The sequence below is a fragment of the Corapipo altera genome, unplaced genomic scaffold (assembly GCF_003945725.1).
Source record: "Corapipo altera isolate COAL_440 unplaced genomic scaffold, ASM394572v1 75, whole genome shotgun sequence".
In the NCBI taxonomy this organism is placed as follows: Eukaryota; Metazoa; Chordata; class Aves; order Passeriformes; family Pipridae; genus Corapipo; species Corapipo altera.
Genome location: NW_020884887.1, coordinates 2,600,426 through 2,616,739, shown reverse-complemented (window position 1 = coordinate 2,616,739; position 16,314 = coordinate 2,600,426). Strand labels below are relative to the sequence as shown.

General features: G+C 37.0%; 1 long non-coding RNA gene across 1 annotated transcript in view; it reads left to right on the top strand.

Annotated features, from left to right (window-relative positions):
- The window catches only part of LOC113947224, a 427,091-nt gene extending 415,404 nt beyond the window's left edge, over window positions 1-11,687 (top strand). Inside the window, exon 7 of the long non-coding RNA XR_003527656.1 lies at window positions 11,616-11,687. This is a non-coding gene — a long non-coding RNA (uncharacterized LOC113947224). The remainder of the gene's footprint in view (window positions 1-11,615) is intronic.
- The last annotated feature ends 4,627 nt before the right edge of the window (window positions 11,688-16,314 follow it).

The following is a 16,314-nucleotide window of genomic DNA, read 5'->3' as shown; positions in this document are numbered from 1 at the left end:
CTCTGTTACCCACCTTTGCAACATGTTAAAGAGCTCCCCAGCTGATGAGCAGCTTTTGCAGACAGTTCATTTACTCACCAGCCCCACTCCAGCCCAGCAACTCTTCCCCAGCCCTCTGAGTCCTTTCAGTGCACATTCACTGCTCTGTGTGGCACAAATTAACCCAAAGCAGAGGCTGTGATGGATGAGGCTTTCTCTGGACTCCACTTTCCTGGATGCTTTCTTCATCATTTTGATGGAGTTAGAGATGTGAATTTATGTCAGAAAGGTCGTGTAATCTGATTTCTATAACTGTGCACAGAGATAGGTCTTTATCTAATTACTCCTGTGTAAGAGGAATGACTTTTTTTTTTTATGAATAGTGTATTTTGGAAATCCACTCAGTCTGGGTTTAAAGATTTTAGGAAATGAGAATGTACAAATTCACTTGATCGTTCTTTCCAGTGATTAATTGATGTTAATGTAACATGGCATTGGATTAGAAAAGGAAAAAAATATTCTGACATGACTATAATAGGAAAATTCTCAGCTTCAGAAATGATAGATATTTCATTGTGTTTAATTTTCCTCTCATTTATGAGTTACTGGAAATTTTCTGATAAACTGAATTGGAATTGGATGGGTTCTAGTAGCTCAAGTATTTAAAGAATGATGAATTCTGTTAACTCTTCTGTTTACTACCTAAATAACATCAGAATAAGGAGGCTGTTGATTTCATATATATATATATATATATATAAAATTTTTGTTTGGGTTTTATTTTCCTTTTTGTTCTCTGTAATGGGAGTAATAGAAATAAGTGATAGCTATAGGGTTTTTTTTTTCCAATTTTTTACAATCTTGTAGATATATTTTCAATAGAAGGATGCACACAAACACCAACATAAGATGTATATTTAGGAAACAGCAGTTTCTGCAGAGGAGAGCCCTCTGAGATTTCAAAATCTAACTGAGGTGTTTCAAGTAATGTTTAGGTTTTGAACTAAGACTTTGCACAGGATAAATTTCTCTGTCAGAGATGTGGAACTCGGGTGAACATCTACAAGTGTTTAATAAATAAAATTAAAAAATAAATCTTTATTTTGTCATTCACAATTTGAAGAAAAAAAACCCAAACCAACCCACCATGTCAGAAGAGTTTATTGCTCTAAATTTGATGATGTCTTCCTCACAGACTGTTATTTTTTTTCATTTAAATGAAAAAATATCATGTATTCCCCCAATTCAAAACTTGTGAGACCAAGCAATTTTGTGGATTTTCTTCATCTTTTTATCTTTTAATAATTTTCTTGCTGCTGTAGAGAAAATAGTAATATAATGGGCAAAACATTCTGGGGAAAGCATCTAAAATTTCAGATGGTGATAGAAAACCCCCGAGGAAAAAATATTTCCATCACAAAGTGTTCCCTTTTCAAGGAATCTTTGAAGTCTGTCATAGGACTCGACATTCAAAAATCTTCCTGCTTTGTTTCTTTTTTAAATTAATCATTTGAACATTTTTTGGGGGCTTCAAAAGTTTACTGGGTGATTATTAAGACACTGAAGTACTGAAGCAGACTCATGAGGCTACATATTTACCCTCATAGCCTTTTTATATTTTATTTTGCCAAACCATCAATTGGAATTTTTAATTCCAACTATTCTCAAATGTTACAGCATTTTTACACAGTACATTATCAAAGTATCAAGTCCTTTGATAAGGGTAATTAAACATGCCAAGTTTGTTTCCACAGCCCTAAGTCTGCAGTTTCTTAGTCTTTCGTTCTGGTCCATGACTGACTTCAGCTCAGTCTATTTATTTACAGCAAAGCCAATGGCAATGCTCCATCCCCTTCTAAATGGTGGCATATTTATCATCAGAATGTATGATAAACAGTTATTTTGGAATAGGTAATAAACCAGGGGATGCTAAAAAGTGTAATCACAGATAAAAAAAAGGTCAGTTTTACATTGATTTTTGATGTGAGTTGTCCGGTTGGAACAGGAGTTTTATGTGTCCTTTATTTGGGATGACAGAAGAAAAACAAATAAAAAGGGCATCCCTATTTATTAGAAAATAATATTTGAATAAGTTACACAAAAAGATATTTTTTAAAAAACTTAAATGTAGTATAAACTTTGTGCTTTTTACTGTCGTTTAAATGTAGTTTAAATGTTTGTGAGGTTTTACAAACTCATACCTGCCACGTAGTAAGTGGTTTTTTTGAAAGGAATTATACTTTGAATTAAATCCCAGATGTTGTGCTTGTGGGATCATTTTCCCTGTCCTTATGGTTGGCACTGAGTACGGTGGTTTTTTTTCTTTTCCCAGCCAGGGAATGGTAAGAAAGTCTCTTAACAGTCTGTAATTGTCTTGGTTTCACAACAGAAGACCTGTTTTGTGACACATACATGGGCTGATCCTTTTTATTTTTTTTCTCCCTGAGAGTGCTGAAATTTCCCACTGTTGTGCCCTTGATTTTGTCATTGGATCCATTCCTAGCAGAAATTTCAATTCACGGAGCATGGATTTGTGTAGAAGTTAACAAATTACAAGTATTTTAATAAAGGCAGTAGTGATAGCTCAGGAATAAGGTTTAGACTTAATGTCTGTGCCAGGAAGTACATTAACTCTGGTAAAAAATAAAAGCATGTGAAATGGCATACTTCTGACATGAGCTGATTATGGTAATGCCTTAGTACAAATTTTTGAAAATCAGATACTATAAAAATATACCATTAACTTTATGTTAATAAAATATTTTGCTTGATGCCTTTTAAATTATTCATTTGAAGTAGTCTAAAAATATAAAAGAACTCTTATTATCATTCAATTTACATGATTACTCTAAGTTCACTTTTTTGGTTTAACATAAACAGAGTATAAAATCCACATCAAGATTTTAGATATTTAAAATGTATCATTTTTATGCAAAAATTGGAGCCTGTTATGATGTTAAAGTTGTCATTAGTATAAATATAACTCCAATTTCTGATTTGAAACTGTTTTACACATAGAAATTACTGCGTTTGCTGATTTGACTCATTATTTCTGCTTTGATTATTCATGTCCTCTTTTGAAAAACAAAGTTTTACAAAATAAAAACTAAAAAAAAACTCTGTCAATTGACTTAATATTATTATGAGCTTTTCTTGTAAGTAGTGCAGGAATCGAGGTAGACATGGAAGGAGACATTTGGAGACATACAAGCTGAGCTTCTATGATCAGTGGCATCAATCCAAGTATGGGTGAGGCACAATAGGATTCCTCAAAGCAATTAAAGTGGAGTAGGGATGTTTTGAGATGGAAACACCATCAGCCAGAGCAGGGAGGCTGAGTGACCTCTCTGCATTATTTGCTGGTGGTTGAAATTTGGAGAAGGTGTTACCTGATCCTCTGCTGCCTCTGCCTGTGCGAGCTCACAGATTCATGCAGCTTTCTGACCTTTATCATCACTGTCATTTCCTAGAACTGATGACAACTTCTAGAGCCTCAGATGATTTTTTTTGTTTTCCCTTTATCTATTTCTATTTGACTGTAAAGTCCATTTCCTTTGACTGCAAAGACAATTTTAACAGCCGGGACTTGTCAGACTTTTGAGTCTGATTCAGTCACTCGGTCACTCAAATACCATGAACCCCCTCAAGGGTCCCCCACAGTGAGACCCCCCTCGACTCAGCAAGCAGTGGGGAAAGGGTGGTGGTTGCAAAAGTCAACTCTCAGCACTTAGTTTTGTGGGGCTGAAGGGCATTTCATTTGGGACTTCCTAGGGAGAGCCATGTGCACAGAGGATTGTGAGACCGGGGAGATAAACCTTGGCAACTGGAATGAGGCCACACACTGGCTAAGCCAGCTTTGCAGTCATTCACAAGGGATACGGCCTGAAATCAACCCAGCCCTGCATTGCCATCAGCCAGCATATGCAGGGGATTCTCACAGCTGCTGTGCTCAAGCCTTGTTTATTGTGGGAGGTCACAGAAAATAGATGGTTTCATTTCTTATTTCTAGGAGTCATCTCGGTTCTCTGTGCTACAGACTTAATCCCCACCAAAGCCACTCTGGCTGAGAAACACTAGACAATGTTATTAGCACTTTTTCCCAAATGGTTGTTTAATCTCCATATCTGGGTTAATTTGAAATAGCAACTGAGAACACAGAGACTTCCAAGAAGGAAGGAAATGTATTGTACAGCTTGGCTAAAAATGGAGCTTCACAAAGTAAAGGCAGTTGGATGAGGGCTTTGCTATTAAAAAGCACTTTCTGTGGCTGATACCATTCACTACACTCATAGGAATTTACAGACAGAGAAAATGTGCTAATTTCCAGTGGGAGGGTCAGAAGCAAGTTTGTATAATATGTGATTCACTGAAACTGTTAAAGTCTGTTGGGGATCTTTCTTTCTTTAAACTGGTAAGTCATCTTAAGATGCATCATAGCAGGTCATGTCAGATAAACAGGGATATGGTTTAGTGATGGGCTTGGCAATGCTGTGTTAACATTTGGACTTGACGGTCTTAAAGGTCTTTTCCAACCTAAAGGATTCTGTTATTATTTCCCATTATACCACTTTGGATCCATCAATGATTTTTTTTTTTAAATTGCCATCATAAGAAAAATAAAAAACCTTCAGTGAAGGAATTTAAGACCTATTTCCACATTCTATTTTCATCTTTCATCTTGTCTTAGGTAAAAGTAAAAAATGCTAAATTTGGCTCTCATTTATCTAGTGCACTCTCTTGTACAGTACATAACCCTACTAGCTGGAGAGAAAGCAGGATGTTATGCAACAAAGAGTGTTTTTACTTTGTGCATTAGTTCCTAGCTCCAGGGTTTTTTTAAAGTTTAATTTAGTTTCTTTTTTAGCTCTATTTTCTTAGCTCCTTTATTCTCCTTTTCTTTTGGTCTGCTCTCACAAGGCTCTCGCCAAGGTGTGAAACGTTCTGCATTGTTTTGCAGCCGCATTTGTCTCCCTGGGAGGAATCGGAGTTTGTTTCACTGGCAACTCTGAAATCACCACTGGGTCTGTCATGTGGTTAAGCTGCAGATGGTTTGCATGAGTTGCTTGTTTGAACTGCATGAAATGTCCCTCTGGACTCTGCTGTGATTCTGAGGAATATATGCACTATCAGTCACATGAAAACCAATTCATGTTTTACTTTTCTGTGACATTAATCCTCACTAGCCATAGGTTTAGTTGTACAGTTCAGCTGCTTCTTCAGGTGAGGGAAGGCAGATGCACCAGTGGGATGCAATACTAAGCTATAACGAACCTTTCACAGGCATCCAGCAGCCTGGTTTAACCTCAGGAGATACCACTGCAGATAGTCAGGGATGGATGGGAAAGAAAATCCTCACAGGTTGATCTCAAGTATCATATCAGAAAGGAAAATTGTTTCTCCCTCAATGGACTGCCAATACAAAAAAATTTCAAATAAATACAACAAGCAGTTTTCTCCTCTACAGTAATTTTTAAAAGATACATTCTCTTTTTCAGAGGTGGACAAATAAAACAGATACTGTGGCGGTCAAGCTGCTTTTCTTCAGCAATGTAACATTTTCAAATGCAGCCATGCTTGATGTGAAAGCCACAGGCAATGCTGCAGCTTGTTGTTGATGGTTTGTCACTCATCGAGTTTCCCTGGCACAATTTATGTATATGCAAATACAACTTCTTGTCATGCCTCTAGATATTTTAAATGTCAAAAAACTCTGGTTACCCTGTTTAAGAGCAGAGGCTTCCAATCCCTGCATGGCATCATGGCTCGGAAAGAGATTACAGAGCAGCTGAAACTGTAGTAATATTTCACATCAAAAATACTGAATACATTGAGGAGGTTATTTTTTTTATGAATTTAGAGATCATGAAAGGTTTTCAGTTATCACATCAAGCGTTTCATCTCTAATTATTGTTAACCTAAGACACCAGGACATTGTGGTTAGAGATAGCAGGGCAATGTTTTCAGAAAGTTTGTTTATTATTAAATACTGAAAGGAATGACCACACTCTCATTATGTGAGATATTGACCACTCTTGAATGCCTGGATAGAAAAGCCAGAAGGGGAAACCACGAGTGCTGAACCCTTCTGAAAAATCTGTTTACCCTTATCAAACTTTAGAAATCTGAAAATATACAATTTTTTTACTCAGATTCATTATTGAGCTGGCTCACAGATTTTTAAATTTAATACATTATATGCTATTTTGAAAATACTGAATAATATTTTAGATTCCAGAGGCTGACACTCTAATTGAATATTTGGATTCTATTAAAATGTGTTGTTTCATTTGACATAAAATGCATGGATGGTCTGAACAGGAGGACAGAAAGCCAGACTGGTCAACCTCTAGGTAAATAAGACAGTAAAGGAACTACAAACATATCTGAGATTAATAGAACTTTGATATGTCAACCTCAAATTGTAGATGAGATGCAGAAGTGTATTAGTAATGATCTGGTTTAATGAAGAAGCAACAGCTTTGGGCAGAAAACCTGGAAGCCAACCTTGTTGTAACAGCTGGCTTTCCTACCTTGAAAAAGTTTACTTCTGTCTTGTGGCACAACACTCAAATTGTAATGCTGAGAGTCACATTTGCTCCTCAGATTCTCATGCAAGACCTAACCTGATGCATCAGTTGTCTGGATCAGAAGGCAGGCTGTGCTCAGCTGTCAGACCTCTGTGATGTTCTGGGGAGAGAACGTGAAACCACAGGCTCTAGCAAATCACAGGATATGAATGTTGCATCTTCCCTGTTTGCTCTTCTGGAAAGAGGAAGTTGCAAACTAAGGAGAAAAAAGAGCCTCTGCGTTTTCTTGTGAAGTGAAAGTTCCTGAGTTGAGCTCTTTAGTTTGTGAGAGGGGTGCGGGGTGTGGAAGCCACTTTGAAGTGTTAAGCTTTGCCTTCCCGGGGAGCAACTGTGTGTAAGGGCAGAGCTGTGATATTGCCTTGCCGAGTGTCGCGGCACCTGCTCCCGTGTGAGTGACCCTGGGACTGCAGCGCAGGCACTCAGCAGCAGTCTGACACCTCCAGTCTGAAACTGTTTGCCCATGGCAGCTTTATTTTATTTGTGTGGAAATTGCTCAGCTCTGACATTTACAGTATGATTGTTGCTCTGCTCAGATCCTCCTCTGATCTATCGATCTGTGCTTTCTGCTCCGCTGGCAAAGTATTTCATCCTTGTGTATGAATCCTTGAAATTAGTGAAAGGCATCACCATAATTTTTTGATGCAAATTGGAGATTCTCAAAGTGAAAGGCTGTGATTCCTGTAGGAAAAAAATGTGACCCAGCCCCCAATCCTGCCATCATTCATCCAAAAGCAGAAGCACCTTGTGTACAAGGTTTAAGTGCCGGCTCATGTTCCGAATTTGTTTTCCCCTCTCATTAGCAGGGTTGGAAAAATAGTCAGATTTGAGAAAGAGCTGTCTTGCATAGTGCTGGCAAACGCAGCTTTTGGTGCCATCCCACACTCTTTGGGTGTGAAATACCAGAGGCTGGAAAGTTATCCCACACTACCTGTGTTCAGCTGGTAGGAGTCTCCTGTGCCGTGCTACCACTAAGCTCAGCGTAGGTAGGTCTGAACTGAGGGTACTTCCCTCCTCTGCACCACTACAGGAATGTAGAAATGCAGATTGTAAGTCTAAAATATGTTAAATGTGATATTTATATATAATACTAAATAATATAAAATATAACAATAAATACCAGTAAATTAGTTTTTAATTTATAAAGGAATTGATAAATGATTTCTGCAGAAATTGTGCAGATGCAGGTCAAGGTGGCAGCGGCTAAATTTTTTTCATTTAGCACTCGAAATACTTAGTGACATCTTGAAATTATTTTGGAAGCTATAGTCCATCTCTCAGATGAAACATGTCTATATTATTAAACATAATGACAGATGTATTTTTTCGTATTTGCCACAGATAGAACCAGAGAAGCGCTCAACAGTGAGGGAACAACTTCTATGCTGACTCCCATATATTATCTTTTCCCTTCATTTGGAGAAGTGGAATTTCTCACTCGTAGGAGACCAGGCTGTTGGGACTCACAAAATCTGTGCTGATCATGACGATAACAGACTGCGCAATACATGGAAAAAATATTTTGCCAAAAGCTTCCCTAGCAAAAGGAGATTTGCTCCATTTATAAAGTTTCAGACCTAAGGCAGTACTAATATTCTCTTAAGAAAAGAGATCCTGATTGAAATATCACATGGATTTCTTCAAAAAACATGGAGGGTTAAGATGGTAGGAGAAAAAAGCGTTTTTACAGGAACTGTTTATTTATTAACCAAGGCACACATCCGTACTCATGTACTCTGGAAATGGATCAGATGTGCTGGCAGAAGATCAAGGATCACAGAGAAGCTTAATATGATTTGCCATTTTTATATAGGATTCTGTCTCATAACTAAGAAGAAGTCATTGATAGCTGCCATAAAGGAAGAGGACAGCCACTCCCCAGAAAACCCAAATTAACAGTAATATGCATAAAATACTGGAATTCATATTGGATACCAACAAGAATAACAAAAAAAGCATGAGTCCATGAATAAGAGACTTACTGCTCTTTAAAAAACCCCTCTTTTAGAGCAATTTGGAACTGAGTTAAGTGTGCTGACAAATGCTGCCTGAAAACAGTGAAAATTGTGAATGTTTTTGTGTTGCTGTTTAAACACGGCTGAATTTTAAGGATAGAACACATATATGAAGAAAAGAATGAAAAATGAAAGAAAAAAAACTTAGGAAACTATTTCTAAAGAGAGGGAAAACTCATGAGAGTTAGATTGAAAATGATCATTAGCATTTACCATTTTTCCTAGGAACTTAAAATTATTTTCAGCTGGTAATTTTATTAAAGACTCTGCAAAATGCAAAACATTAGGAAATCTGCAATGTATTTTCCCTGCTTTTTCAGTCATAAACAGGAAAGGATGCCTAACATTTCCTCATATGTAGATATAAGGAAAAATTGATGATTGGAAAAATTCTCAGGGAATTTCTGTCTTCCACATTTATTTCCAGAGGATCAATCAAACTAAGGAAGAAGAGGGTCTAGTGGCACTATAATTGGTAACATAAAGATTTTTTTGAGTCTCAGTGACTTATTAATTGCACCAGTGACTGTCAAGGGTCAGGTGCACAGCAGTTCCTCTTTTTCTCAGACTAATATATCCACAATCAACAGCTGGTGTTTGTAGAAGGATTATACAGTTTACAGATCATGTGAGACGTGAGTTTAGACATTCCTAACCTGGCTCAAGAGGTGATATTTTATCTTAAAACGTCAAGTTCAGGGGGAGCTTCCCCTGGTGTGCCTTGGTCTGTTGTCTGCATTCAGTCATGGCAGGGACTCCTCCTCTGCTCCATGTCCATGTCAGGCTTTTCTACATAACTGGTCACCAATGAGAAGGATGAATTTTTCAGGAGTGATGGATATTATCCATCCCACTGGATAATCCAAGTTATCCTGACACCTTTATTTTCTTAGATACCTGTGCATTAGTTGTAATCCTGTTCAGCCTGCAGCCCACCCTGCTGTCACTGGAATACATGTGCTGTTTGGAAAGCATTTTCATCACCTTGGACTGAACGTGGTGTCTCTGTCCTGTGCTGCAGAAGCAAGGTTTTTATAAATAACAATAGAAGATGTATCTGAATAAATTCTTAGATAAAAACATCCAAAATTACACTTTTTGTTAACTACAAAATACTTCCTCATCTCTTAACCTTAACGTCCGGCTGCGTGTGACATTGTCGTTTTTTCAGAGATGGTTCTCGTTCTTCCAGAAAGAACATGTATTAATTTTTAAAGCCATATTTACAAGTAACCTACATAAGACCTGCTGATATCTTGAATTTTCATAAGGCATTCTTTTATGAATTACAGATTCATAAAATATCTCATTAATTGTAAGTTAGGTAATTGAATGTATCGTGGCTACTCCTGGTGTTTCCCCAAAGAAACTGCAGTAAACAAGCTTTTGTCTTCATTTGAAAGACATTCAGCTAAAAAAAAAGATGGATGATAGAGGCCTGCCTACTTTTCAGGGTTTTTTCCTTTTCTTTCTTTCTTTTTTAAACTGTGACTGAATTTCTTATGGTTTATTCTTCATCCACTTCTAATACACTTTAATATTTTAATTTATTTAAGGCTACTAAAATTACTGACTTTCACAATATTCAGAATTTTTACCTGTACAGAGAGAACAAAAGTCTCTGCCTGAATACATAACTGAATATATACTGCTAAGCCAGCAGCACTAAGAGAAGTGTAATAGCCAAAAATGACTTGTGCTGTTACAGTTCATAAAGTCTTGCTCATCTGATGAGGAAACCTTTACCATGAACTTAATACAAGTGGAATCTGAACTGTTTAACATTCCTAGTCCCTTAAATGCACTTTAAAGCAGCATCTGATTCTTCAGCTGTCCTATAACCTGTACCAGACTTGAACAGCCACACTCACCTGTGTTCAGTTTCTGCTTAATATTTTCACTTGATATATTTGAATGTGGCTTATATACATAGTGAATAAACTCTTTATCACTTATGGTCCTTTTGACATTTTTTTTTGTTCAATTTGAAACTCTTAAGTTTGTTGAACAGAGTCACTTCAATTACAGCTGCTGTTGTCATCTAGTTGTGTGCAAGTCAGTTTGAACAAAGAGTAGTTTAACTGATAACTGAACTTTTTTAAACAACTGTACATATGCTGTGTGTATGTGGGCAAAAAAAAAAATCAAAGTCCTCATCCCAGTTCTTGGAGAACTCAATGTGTAAACATTCATCTGATTCAGATGGCCAAATTTTCCACACAAAGATTCATCAGAAACCTCAGGAAATCTTTAAGTTCCCCTGTAAAAGGTCAAAATGAATTTTCTGACTGGAAAAATTGCTGATCCAAATCAGTGTCTCAGCTATTTATCCCTAATAAAGGGATACTAAAAATTGCATGTTATTAAAATATTATGACTTGGCGGAGGGAGAGGGTGATTATCTTAATGAGGAAAAGCAGAAAAACTATCCCCTGCTTCCATGTTTATTTTCCAGACTCTCTTTTTTTTAGATAAAGTATTCTACTCAGTTAAAAAAAAAATCCCTTTTCTAAAAATTGTGGGAAAGAAAGAGAACGTCAGAAGACCAACTATTATTATATGGGTAGCTAGAGAGAGGGATCACATTTCTATGAGTCCCAGAGTTTTTGTTAAACTACTGATGTCTTTTCTATTTAGATGCATATAAAATAAACAACACAAATTTAATATACATATATAATTAATATATATTAATATATATGTAATTGATTATCTGATACAAACTGTAGCCTTTATTCCAAATTTATTATCATTATTCTCATTTATAATTATACTGATATTCTCCATTGTGACACAAACACAATAGGAGTCCTCATATTATTAAAAAAAAAAAAGATATCAAATCTGGAGAATAATTATTCACTGTAGTTGCCTGTAATCTTTCAGAATCTTTTTCCTTTTTGTGCAGATATTTTCTTATAAGTACATTAATAAAGAGCAAATCTAAACAAGATAAGAAGAAAAAATTGGAAGCCTTCTCAATACATTTTCTTCCTCACAGCAGGAATTACAAAATTATTTTGTTTCTTTTTTCCAGTTCTTTGCTGTTGCCCAGCCAACACCTGAGGGATCACAAACAAACCTGGGAGTAAGTAATTAAAATTCAAAGCTTCAGCATTCAGATACTTTTTATACTTTCTTTTGCTTCCAACTAGCAAAGAATTTTCCAGACAAGCTTTTAATTAACAGGTGAGTTTAATTGATATGTGAATTTTCTGCAAATGGGAAGGATATCAGTGAGTAGTAGGGGAGGACTCTTTCATACTCACAGTTTAAGACCATTAGTTTATTTTCACGTTGATGAATCTGTTTTCTTCAGTGAGTAAATAAAACAGAAAATACAAGTATTGGGAAGAGCTGAGGTGGAGTTAACTAGAATGATGCTGTATTTCATAGCACCTCCTCACAGGAAACTCTGCCTCAGCTCTGCCTGACAGAGATTAGCCTCTGATCTAGGATGAAAAACAAGTGATGGAAATTCATAGGCATCATAAGCAGTCTGTTGTGTTTAAATAAACTTCATTGATTTCATTAGGTTGAGACTAATTTCCCGTAAGTTCACCTAAGAAATACAGGTGTCCATTTGATTTGTATTCCAGCCAGTGGAGAGTCAGAAGTGTTGTTGAATCCTACTTAAAATGAGAAGAGTCACCTTCCGTAGGTGGCTAAAAATCTGGTGTCAAAATGCCCTAATTTAGACAACTACAATTAATTTTCTAACATGAATCTTCCTTGCTGCAATTTAAGACTGTTGAGTTGTTTGTGGGTTTCTATTGGTTGGTGTTTGGCTTACCAGGCTTGTGGAATTGTAAGTGTGGTTTGGGTTTTGGGGGGCTTTTTATTTGATTGATTTCTGAAAGCAGACCAAAATGTTGTGCAATTTGATCATGCATTCTTTGTTGTGAAATCAGCTGTTTCAAGACACTTAAGCCACGCAGTGCACTGGAGGCATTTTATGAGTTAGAGAATCAACCAGCCAAAGAGTTTTTTGTGATTTAAGGCAGCAGTAGGACAGCACACCCACTTGTTCATGGAAAGGTTTCTTTCCTCCTCCCCCATTACTGCTCCAGCTCCATCAGTCTGGTGGGAGAGCTGGGGAGGAAACAACAGTGCAGCGTAGTTAACATGCTCTGACATGGAGTTCCTTATTTTCATCTTCCCAACGCTCTTTTTGAGTATTTGTTACTATATTTATTTGACTCAGTATACTTATGCGTGTAAGAAAGGGATTTCCTTGAGCAAGAGTGACTTAATTGGGTATTTAATATAAAATTGTCTTGCAATTGGGTTGTGCAAGCTCCCACATGTGTATTTATAAATTCTTTTAATCTTGTGAAGACAGCGTAACTTTTCTCTGACAGTATTTAGTCTGTCTTTGTGAAATACAATCTTTCAAGGAAGAAAAACATAGAGATTAGTATTAAAAAATGTATTTTTCAGTGAGGCACATTTCTTGTAATAAACATTAAAATTACTCCAACCTTTCAAATAACTTTTAGAATTTCCCATTATACAGTTCCTTTCAGGTAAAACTAAGGATATGGTTAAATAGTACGTGATATTGGATCTGTAAGGAAAGAACCAGCAGTTTTCTGCTGCAGAAAATATCAGGTATACATTTTAGGAAAAATGTCAAGCTGTCTTTCCAAAATTGTTGTTGTCCTTTAAAAACTTCATACCTCCTTCCTCACAGGCAGTGGAAAGGAATAGTCTTTCCTGAGGGCTTTCTGGTGGGATGGAAACAGGAGACGACTTTTGTCTGTGTGTTAATCAGCAGAGGGACAGTGTCATATGCAGCACTTGGCCTCTCCTGGGATCATAATATTCTGGCTGTAGGGTGGCCTTTGGCTAGGTTGCAGTCAGCATGTTGTAACTTTGGGGAGGTTGTTTTACTTTTTTGGGGGGGTTGTTTCATTTTGTTTAGCATGCAGTTGAATCTATGGATTACTTGGAGTAAGCAAAGGGGAGATTTTTGTTATTTTCCGTGTCAGACCTCTGTAATTTAGGCTTAGGATGTTGCCTTTCTATCTTGATGGTTTATTTTGTTTGGTATCAATTACATTCATTTTTTTTCCTGTTCAACATATTAAAAAAAAAAAACTAAAAAAGGCAAAGTGGTAGGAAAGGGCTGTGCAATGTAATCTGCTGATGCTACTTAACTCCATCTCTCAGCACATGAAAACCTGCCTGCTTCATGAAAAGCACAGCTCATTTAATTAGCCCCTCATTTCCACAAATCTCATAGTCCAAATGTATCCTCCTGTCAAATGGACTTGCCTTTATAAGCTGCAATCCATCACAGCCATGACAGAGGAAGGGAAATTCTAGCTAGAGAAGCATTTTGCTCTCCAATTCCTAGTGCCCACCAAACCAGCTTCCATATTTTTCATTTGCTCTGTGTATTTATTTCTTTAGAACTAAACATGAGCAATGATCGCTACAACATAACTATATATGTATAATTAGGGTTGCATTTGAGTACATAAACTTAAATTTTGAGGCTCAGACAAGAACTTGAGAATTCAACCACCCATCTAATTAGCAAACGCTCGTCCCCGTGCACTGACCAGCCAGGGAACGCGTCTCTCTTTCCTTCTAAAACAGATGGAGCTTTCAGTGTGCTGTAAGGTCACCAAATTCAAGCTGTTACAAACCAAAAACCAATTCCAAAGTTTTTCAGCTCTCACAGAGATGGCTTTGCCAAGCAACCCACTCTGCTGTAATGTGGAGGAAGGGGTGTAGCAGACACAGTGGTGGCAGAATGTCACCGGGCGTCCGGGAGGCTGATCTAAGTCACTGCTTGGGACCAATCCAAGGATCGGAGAGCAAAGGCTTAAAGCCACCTTTAACTTCCCAGGAGTTGGATTTGGCATCATAACACTAACCCAAAGAGCTGGCTCAAAGCTTTATGAAATTGTAGAATATGTGAGAGCAAGCTGTGAAGATTTAATCCAGATAATATCACAGTGGTATAACGATGGGCTGGGGTAGCAACTGGGAGATTTGGCAGGGGCTGTGCTGTAAGATGGCCAGCATTTCCTTCTCCAGGGTTATTATTTCTTTGTTAAAATAAAAGATAGGTTGTTAAAACAAATATTTTCCAAGTATTTCACCGTATACTGAACAGTGAGCACCGCTGTACACTGAGAAACAAATTAATGAATCAAACATTGCAGCACTATCCACAGGGGCTCGTTTAAAAGCAAATGCATGACAGAGCTGGAAACCAGCTTAAATGCAAATGAGCCAATGTGATGAAATCTGTAATGTTTGATTCATTAATTTGTCTCTCATCGTACAGCAGTGATCATTGTTTAGTGTGTGCTACTAATGAAAGACTTTTGCAGATAAGGATTTCCAACTTTCTAGATGAACTTTAATTTAAAGTAAAATTCTGTCACAAAACCTTTCATGACCATGAGATTCTTGCATCTGTACTAATTATTTTCATAAAAAAGTAATATTTAACATATATAGTAGTTTTCTTGCCATGTAGGCTAGCAGATGGAAAGAAGGAGAGCCAGCATCATCTGATCCTCTAGTTTTCCAAAGGCCACCAGCAGCTAATATGTTATAGTTAAAAGAAGAAAAACACCAGAAAAAATAAAATCTTGGCTATGTGATGAAATAGAAAAGCCCCCCTCCCAATCTTTAGAAAGAGTTACATTCCAGATTTTAATCTACAGTAGAATCACGACTGAATGCCCAAAAGGGATGGAGGAGGGTGGTCAGTGTTGTTGTTCCCCTTTTGTAGAAGTTAAACTGTGAAATGTCAGTTTGATGGATATTCTGGTAATGTATATTCAGTTCTGCATAGCAGTGACATCAGCCTCTATTTTTCTGCTCCTTAACTCTCAGCCTGAAGTTGTGACTCTGTTCTCAGTCATTCACATGACTGTAAGATTGGGGAAGACAGAACAGAAAAGGATTGTCAAATTAAATAGCCACTGTAAAGCATTTATCAATATGGGCTCTAATGGCAAACAAAATTCTACTTCAGTCAGCATTTACAGCCTTATCTACAGAAATTTTTAAAGGGTGGGGGGTTTTTTTACTGTTTTTTGGTTTGGTTTTTTGGTGATTTTTTTTTTTTTTGTTAGGATTCATCAATATGATGATGGCTTTGGTTAGGAAGGATCTCCACGTGACATTTTAGAGAGATGAGTGGCATTAACCTCAGAGCATACCAGAAAAAAAGAAAGAGAGAAGTCTTTCGTAGCATATCAGCAGCACATAATAAAAAACTGGCTTGGTTAGGAATCACATTTCTGAGATTCTTGTTCCAAATCCAAACATGTACCAGGCCAATCTGTCTATTTATTTCCATTCTGTATTTACAGTGGGGTGACATTTAGGCAAGTACAGTGCTAATTGCCTTGCAGGTACCTCTCAGTATTGACATCTACAATTAATCACAAAGCAGGCACACTCTTGATTCCAACATACCCATTTTTATCACATCACCATAGAAATGTGAAATATTTACCAGCTTCTGAAGCCATTTTTTTCTGACAGGACAGTTGCTGCTCTCTTGGCTTTTTCTGAGATTGCAAACTAAGATGTCAAATATTGTCTGCTACAAAGCAGCCAGGTCTTGAGGGCAACTAGAGAAGGTTGTAATGTCATTAGTAATGACATAAAAGGGGTTTTTCTGTGAAAATGACTGTCTAAAATAATAGAAAATCTGGTCCTACTGTAAACAGAATTTGGTTTTCATGGCTCACTATATGCTGAAG